Consider the following 7,139-nt stretch of genomic DNA (forward strand, 5'->3'; position numbering starts at 1 on the left):
GTTTATTGGTTAGGATTAGTTATACGGCGGATCCGTTAATTAATCAACGTTAAGAAAAGATAAAATTTCAGAATATAAACTACAATTTTCGTTTCAAGGATCGGTTCTAATTTCCGTTGGTGGATGTGTGCTTGCGACCAAGGTTTGTTTTCTTGATAAGTTTCGGTTTTAATTGATTTTGTTTGCTAGTTTAATTGCTGTCATAGTTTAGATAATCACAAACCAAATCCCCCCAATTACATAACGTACAACATAAAAATCTGACTTGAAACTTTCTCGTGGGATTGATCCCTTGCTTGCTCTATACTATCTTGTATGTTTTAAGCTAGGGTAATTAATTTGTGCGACCGCGACATCGCAACAACTTCTCAACACCTAGATAGTCAGCTCAAACAAACCATGGCCAACACTTCAGCAGTACCCTAACAGTCCATAGCATACCAAAGACAGAGTCCAGCAAACCAAGTTACATAGCGCAGCACCTGAAAGCCCTCCAACTATCCATACAATCGAAGGGAACATCAGGTTGCATATAGCAGCAACAATCGAACTAACTATCCGACTGCAAGGAGCATGACAAGACCAAAATACGCAATGCAGCTACACAAAGCAGAAAGTGGAGCCAAGAGACTACATCCAAGTTGACCAAGCATTTAGGGAGAGAACCTCACCCAAACAGGTCCTCACAACAGGCAAATAAATCCTTCACCAAGCAGGACTCCACACATATCCAAATTCACACCCACAGTTGTACACAAACAAAGCAACCATAACAACCAACAACTCATGTTATGATCAGAACCAACCAGATGGCCATCAACCAGTAGTCTATATAGAGATGGCAGGCAAAGCAGACTCCACCAAAATCAATCAGCAGGAACAGCAGGATGAAGAAACCAAACAGTGGCTTACAAACATCCTAATATAGTACTTACACCATCGAAAGACAGCAGACCCACTAAGCATATCCCTTATCTCCGGAAGATAAACATCATTACAGTTACATACAGCAGTAGTTAGACTGAGAACAAAACCAGAAACTGGACACGAGGATCGAATACAAGAATGTTGGACTCCATGTTAATAGAGCATAAACATAATAACCTCAGAAAACCATCCACTCTAGCAACCCAATCAACAGAAGGGGAACCAAAGATAGAACAAAGTGAAAAGAACTGCAGGAGCAAGCTAAACTAACACATAAAGATGACAGCAATAGCAACCAAAAGACCAACAACCAGCCGAGCAACATGATAGCTCTAGCATACAAAAGAGAGCTTTTACCATCTAGGAGCCCTAGACAACTGGCCTCAAGGACTAGAAAGTCCGAACTGCATGAGGGGAAAAGCCTCATGTTAGTTAGAGGGCTTTAAAGCCCTCTGATATATCATCATAAAGAGATAGAATAAAGAAGAAGGGGCAGGAGATGTCCTACCCCGTCTCTTTGCATCATCAGAAAAACCCAAAAGCACAAACCAAAAATCAAAGCTATAGTGCTGGTGAATAGATCACTACAGAGCCCAAAGGTAGAGGGTTGAGAAGTACCCGGACCTTGAACACCAGTAATAAGGTCGAAAACCCAGGTAATTTCTTCAGTGGTGGCAGAGGAATTCTTTAAGGCGACACTAGGGATGGAATCTTCACCTTCGAGGGAGTCAACACCAGACCTATCAAGACCACCGTCCACCAGAGATGATGGGGACACGATCCCAACCCCTGCTGTCTCTGAGGGTTGAAGAGGGACTAAGATTTGAAGAATCTGAAACCTCCAAAGCTTGGGTTGAAGGAGGCGAGACCAAGTTTGTACCTAATAAAATTAGGTTAAACCGAAACCCCTCTTGAATTCACTGAATCCAGGAGGGATGGAGCTCTAAATTCTATTTATTAATGGCCATGTGGGACAGAAATGAACAGTGACTTTGAATAATTCTTTAAAGGCTGAGTTGTTGCAAACCACAAGTTGTCTAATTTTTCAGTCTCCAATGGTAATCCACATGAACTAGTAGTGAGAAATCTTCTAAATCCTTATTTAGAAGAGAAAAATTTTTATGCCTAGAGTCCTAGCTCTCTATTCTGTGACTTACATAGTTTCTCTATCTAGGCATAACAATCTCTTTCTTTTAAATAGGGATTTAGGAGATTTTTTACTGATGGTTCATGTGGATTACTGTTGGAGTTTAAACAAATGGACAACTTGTGGTTTGCAACAACCCAACCTTTAAAGAATTATTAAAAGATGGAGAAGATCATATCTTCATGTAATAAATCTCTAAACAACTTTAGATCTATCTAACGGGATCCTAGGGACTCCTGAATATTACTTTAAATTTATCGTTTTCGCTGCGTGTATGGATTTTAGGAACCTAACAATAGTAACAGAGCCTTCGTTAGAACAATTAGGGTTGTTTAATTGCATGTTTTTATTGTTAATGGTGTTAATTAGAAATTAATTTTATATGAAAAAAATGATTGGTTTCTGGCTGGAGTTTTAAATCTGGTTGGAATCTAGATTTTATGCCTAGATTCCAGCAACTAAAAAAAGGGTTTTGGTCTTTGCGCCATCTGCTGGCATGCCCTGCCTGGTGCATAGGCTAGCATGCCACCAGATGCAGTGCTTCCCTAGCAACAACCATGAAATGTTGCTAGTATTCCAACACGAGGGGTTGTCCCTTGTGTTGTTGGCTAGCAGTGTTGGCTACCGTTACACCAGCCATGACCAGCAGTAGGGGAGAAGATGAAGAGGGGTAGAATTGTATCTCTTTAGGTTTGGGAAAATTACTCCTTTTTAATTTTAAGCATTATGCTTTTAAGTTTGCATATTATGTATATGACCCTAAAACTTTATGTCTAATTACAATATAGGATCTCAAGGTAAATTATGAATTTACCCTCTATAAAGAAAATTTAAATTTTATACCCTAAATTAAATTAATTGTAAAAATAATTTTTCTAATAGGATTAAGAATGAATTAAATTGTTTAATTCTTTTTTATTTAGTTTTATAATATCCTAATGGGATTAGGATTTATTTAATTAAATGGTTTAATTATTTTTTAAAATATTTTTTTCTAATTTATTGAGAGTTTTTTTAAGCTGAAAATTTTTGTTTGGAAAATTTTGAAATTGGATTTGATTGAATATTTCTAATTGTTAGAAATATTATTTTAAATTGCACATAAAACCAATAATTAGAATAACATGCAATACATATTTGTAATTATGCATATTAAAATGTTTTATGTATGATGAGTGATTATGGATATTAAAGATCAATGTGATTATGCTTTTATTTGATAGTTGGATGATTATAATTTTTATTAAATAGGACATGTGTGTCTAGTCCTATCTCTATTTTTTTTTCTAGGTTGTAATTTTTTTCTCATCTAATTTCCCTCAAATGTAACTTAAGGTTTCTTAATTAATTATGTAAATATTATGTAATTTAAAAATATAGAAATTTAGATAGAAAATTATTATGTAATCCAAGACGAAGAAAGAAATGACGATGAAGGCTACAATTGAAGTGCTTGCAATGAACTTATAAAGACTTGCTATAACTACTTAAAATTTGATCATCTAATTCCCTTCAATGGCTCGAGAGAATTAGCTTAGATATGTCCATAACATTCAATTAGAATGACACGCTAAAGATATATCTTTATATATATAAATTGTTATGCATGAAATGTATATCTATTATGTCATGTTATAAATGAGACCTAGTTAATTAAAAATAAATCTCTCATTAATATATTAAGTACGTGTTAAAAACATGAGTAGTTTCCTTCCAATTTTATATGCATAAAACTAGAGTTTTATTTATGGATAATTTGTTGAGTCACTCAAAGTTACCATTAATCGAATATGTTTAATGTTATAAAATTAGGTCATACTTAACTAACTTGTATGATTTGGACGAGTCACATATGATTATTTAAAGTTAGAGTTATGAGTTAGGCTAAACATATATGATATGTTTAAACAAAAAGTTGTCACCTGCTATGATCTTCCTCCTACCTGCTCTTTTCATCATTCAGATATATGTCCTCTGTAACCTGAAGACTTCGGTGAACTTCGAGACATTTGAAAATTGTGTTTAATTGGTTATACCATTGGTCGAACTCCTGGTTATACCATCCTTGGGAAATACATGGCTAATGCATGGAAATGCAATGCCACTCTACACATCCATGATTCCGGTTGGCTGATATTTCGGTTCTCTTCTGCCACTGATATGGGTAGAGTGCTTCGCCGAGGGCCCTACTCTATCCAGGGAAAACTGCTAGTGCTTAAGCCGATGCCTTCTTATTTTGATTTTGGCAAGCCTGACATGTCATCTGTGCCGGTGTGGGTTCGTCTTCCAAACCTCCCTCTGGAATGCTGGTCACCGGTTTGCCTTTCAAAAATCAGCAGTGTTATTGGCAAACACATTAGATGTGATGATCTCACTCTCTCCATATCTAGGGTGTCCTTTGCTCGGGTCATGGTTGAAGTACCTCTGACTAATGACTTGCCTCATTCAACCAGCCTCTCCATGCCTGATGGCACCATTATTAATCAAAAGGTCATCTATGAATACAAGCCTCGGTTCTGCTCCTTTTGTTGTATTACTGGTCATACCAGCAATGTATGTCAGAAGCTTAATTCAGGTGCTGAGGGTACTCCTGCCTCTAGAAGCTAAAGCGAGCATCTGACCTTCGTTCTCCTGCTGATGATATTGGTCAGGACACTGGGGACTATGGTTTACAATCTGTAGGGCTGACATCTGGGAGTCGAGAAGCTCTTCAGGGGGGAAAAAGTCTAAGCTATCTCCTCCGCCTGATGTCTCCACTCAGCATGCCTCCAATGCTATTGGCCCCTGTGACTCAGCTGTTGCAGTGCTTGTGGTTCTCAATAGGGAGAATTTAGAGAAAGGTGACATTACTCGTAGAGAGCACCCTCATCAGCTTGCACCACCCAATGTTATCAGTCTCTCTAATGACTCTTCCGGGTCTGACACAACTTCAAAGGGCAATTCTGAGTCTTCTCTGATTGCTAAGTTCACTTATACTACGAGGAGTAAAGACTTGCCTTCTATTCTTGGTCATGGTACCCCAAGGGGTAAGAGTCACAAGAAATCTCGCATGAAGGCAGTTATTGTTGATGGTGCCTGTGATTAATTGATGCTCTGATTTTATGTTGTGCCATGCATTGATATGCATGGATTTTTGGCATGCTTTATTTTGTGTTCTGCTCTTGGAGCTTCTGTGGGTTTTGTTGGTTTGATGGTTTTGTTCTTCTTCAACTTGCCTGCTGCTGTGTTTGGCAGTGCTGGATATTTGGAGTTTTGTGTCATGATCTGATATGGTTGTGTTTTGCTTTGCTGTTCCCTGCCTGCTTGCCAGGCTTGGGCGTCTGTTTCTAGGAGTAGCTTCCCTTGTTTGCTTTGCTCTTCTTGTCGGATTGGTCTCCATGGTAGTGAGCTGTTCTGCCTGCTGAGCTTGCTTCTGGCTGCGGCATGTTGGATGGATTTTGTCAAGTTGATTTTGCTGCTGATTTGCTTCTGGGTTGCTTGTTCTGCTGCTCGGAATTCTAGCTTCTTTTGTGCTTCAGCTAGGGCGCTTGCTGCTCAGGCTTTCTGGGATTTAAGGATAGGTTTATTTTATCTGTTAGGGAGCCTGCTCCCTTGTTCAGGTGAGTTTTGCCACTGTTGGGAGGCTGCTTATCTCATCCTGGTGTGCCCTGTTGTGGGGCTTCGGTTGCTCAATGCTATAGGTTTGAAGACAGTGGTCCAGGCTGTCTTAATGTTGGTTTGCTGTTGGTTATATTTTTCTTCTTGTTCGGCTTAGTGGGAGCATGTTCCCCTAGGCTTTTTTATTTCTATTTTGCCCTGTATGGGGGCTGTCCATGCTTTTGTATATGGGATCTTATCCCCTTTCTTGGGCTGGCTTGTGCAGGGAAGAATTTTTCCCTGCACTCGCCTATAGTGTTTGCTATGGCTTATCCAAGGGAGTCTGTTCCCTTTGCTGGTGCATGTAATGTTCTGCTGGTTTTCAGCTTGTACTGCAAGCTTGTCTTGCTCTTTTTTGATCTATACACTTCTTACATTTGATCCAAAAAAAAAAGTTGTCACCTAACTAATCTAGGAGTCACATAGGATGTAATTGATAAACTATGTTATTTACATAATTTTATTTATTTTGATTTATTTAGTCACTCAAGATTAGATAAATTAAATAGGATCCTATCCCATTAGAAAAATCTAAGCGAGATTTCTCGAATTAATAGAGAGGGCTATTAATCTTAACTTACTAAAAAAAAAGCTATTAATTTGCAAGAAAATAGTGGGAAATCAAATTAGGATTAAAAACCTTGTCTAATTTTGGATTTAAATATGTATGCATGAAAATAATACTCGTTCTCTTTACATTAATAAGTTGATAGATAAAATGAGTAGTAACATATCCCTACGAAACATATTTGATGCTAAAAAAATAACTAGACCAAACTTCTTGGACTAGTACAAAAATTTGAGAATTGTTCTCAAACAAGAAAGGTTATATGTGCTTGAAAGTCTTATTCCTCATGTTTTTAATGAAGACGCTCTTATTGAAGTTAAGACATAATTGTTGCGATGTCGCGGTCGCACAAATTAATTACCCTAGCTTCAAACACAACACACAAGATAGTATAGAGCAAGCAAGGGGTCGATCACACGAGGAAGATTCAAGTCAGATTTTTATGCTAGATGATATGCAATTTGGGGGGGGGGTTGGACGTTATCTAGGCTAAAGCAAAAGAAAACAGAAAACTATCAAACTAAATTTAATAAAATTAGAAAATTATCAAGAGAACAAACCTTGGTCACAAGCACACATCCACCTACAGAAATCAGAACTGATCATGGAAACGAAACATCAATTTATATTCTGAATATTTATCTTTTCTTAACATTGGTTAGTTAACGGATCCGCCGTATAACTAGCCCTAACCATCAAACAACCACAGTGTTCCGCACTAGTAATTTAATTCAATGGCAGCCTTAAGAACTAGATAAGTTGATTAATCAAGAAAACATAACTGTCCGCAGTCTATGTTTGATTTGATTGAATGTTCTCCCTAAGATTAATAACGTAGATCCGCCACAATTATTAAACTCA

The sequence above is a fragment of the Populus nigra genome, chromosome 2 (assembly GCF_951802175.1).
Source record: "Populus nigra chromosome 2, ddPopNigr1.1, whole genome shotgun sequence".
Lineage (NCBI taxonomy): Eukaryota > Viridiplantae > Streptophyta > Magnoliopsida > Malpighiales > Salicaceae > Populus > Populus nigra.